Genomic DNA, 1,913 nt, shown 5'->3' with positions numbered 1-1,913 from the left:
ATCTTTACGATTTCTTTCCTTCTGCTAACTTTGGGTTTTGTTTGTTCTTCTTTCTCTAGTTCCTTTAGGTGTAAGTTTAGATTGTTTATTTGAGATGTTTCTTGAGGTAGGCTTGTATAGCTATATACTTCCCTCTTAGAACTGCTTTTGCTGCATCCCATAAGTTTTGGATTGTCGTGTTTTCATTGTCATTTGTCTCTAGGTTTTTGTTGTTGTTGTTGTTGTTTGCGGTACGCGGGCCTCTCACTGCTGTGGCCTCTCCCACCGCGGAGCACAGTCTCCGGACGAGCAGGCCCAGAGGCCATGGCCCACGGGCCCAACTGCTCCGTGGCATGTGGGATCCTCCCGGACCGGGGCACAAACCCGCGCCCCCTGCATCGGTAGGTGGACTCCCAACCACTGCGCCACCAGGGAAGCCCTCTCTAGGTATTTTTTGATTTCCTCTTTGATTTCTTCAGTGATCTCTTGGTTATTTAGTAACGCATTGTTTGGCCTCCATGTGTTTGTGTTTTTACTTTTTTTTTCCCTGTAATTCATTTCTAATCTATAACATTGTGGTCAGCAAAGATGCTTGATATGATTTCAATTTTCTGAAATTTACTGAGGCTTGATTTGTGACCCACGATGTGATCTATCCTGTTGAATGTTCTGTGCCCACTTGAGAAGAAAGTGTAATCTGTTGTTTTTAGATGGAATGTCCTATAAATATCAATTAAATCTATCTGTTCTATTGTGTCATTTAAAGATTCTGTTTCCTTATTTATTTTCATTTTGGATGATTGGTCCATTGGTGTAAGAGAGGTGTTAAAGTCCCTCACTATTATTGTGTTACTGTTGATTTCCTCTTTTATAGATGTTGGCAGTTGCCTTATGTATTGAGGTGCTCCTATGTTTGGTGCATATATATATTTATAATTGTTATAACTTCTCCTTGGATTGATCCCTTGGTCATTATGTAGTGTCCTTCCTTGTCTCTTGTAACATTATTTTAAAGTCTATTTTATCTGATATGAGTATTGCTACTCCAGCTTTCTTTTGATTTCCATTTGCATGGAATATCTTTTTCCATCCCCTCACTTTCAGTCTGTATGTGTCCCTAGGTCTGAAGTGGGTCTCTTGTAGACAGCATATAGATGGGTCTTGTTTTTGTATCCATTCAGCCAGTCTGTGTCTTTTGGTGGGAGCATTTAATCCATTTACATTTAAGGTAATTATCGATATGTATGGTCCTATTACCATTTACTGAATTGTTTCAGGTTGTTCTTGTAGGTCTTTTCCTCCTCTTGTGTTTCTTGCCTAGAGAAGTTCCTTTAGCATTTGTTGTAAAGCTGGTTTGGTGGTGCTGAACTCTCTCAGCTTTTGCTTGTCTGTAAAGGTTTTAATTTCTCCATCAAATCTGAATGAGATCCTTGCTGGGTAGAGTAATCTTGGTTGTAGGGTTTTTTTCCTTCATCACTTTAAATATGTCCTGCCACTCCCTTCTGGCTTGGAGAGTTTCTGCTGAAAGATCAGATGTTAACCTTATGGGGATTCCTTTGTGTGTTATTTGTTGTTTTTCCCTTGCTGCTTTTAATATGTTTTCTTTGTATTTAATTTTTGACAGTTTGATTATTATGTGTCTTGGCGTGTTTATCCTTGGGTTTATCCTGTATGGGACTCTCTGTGCTTCCTGGACTTGATTGACTATTTCCTTTCCTATATTAGGGAAGTTTTCAACTATAATCTCTTCAAATATTTTCTCAGTCCCTTTCTTTTTCTCTTCTTCTTCTGGGACCCCTATAATTCGAATGTTGGTGCATTTAATGTTGTCCCAGAGGTCTCTGAGACTGTCCTCAGTTCTTTTCATTCTTTTTTCTTTATTCTGCTCTGCAGTAGTTATTTCCACTATTGTATCTTCCAGGTCACTTATCCGT

The sequence above is a fragment of the Physeter macrocephalus genome, chromosome 14 (genome assembly GCF_002837175.3).
Source record: "Physeter macrocephalus isolate SW-GA chromosome 14, ASM283717v5, whole genome shotgun sequence".
NCBI classification, from domain to species: Eukaryota; Metazoa; Chordata; class Mammalia; order Artiodactyla; family Physeteridae; genus Physeter; species Physeter macrocephalus.
Note: the sequence above shows the minus strand (reverse complement) of the source record.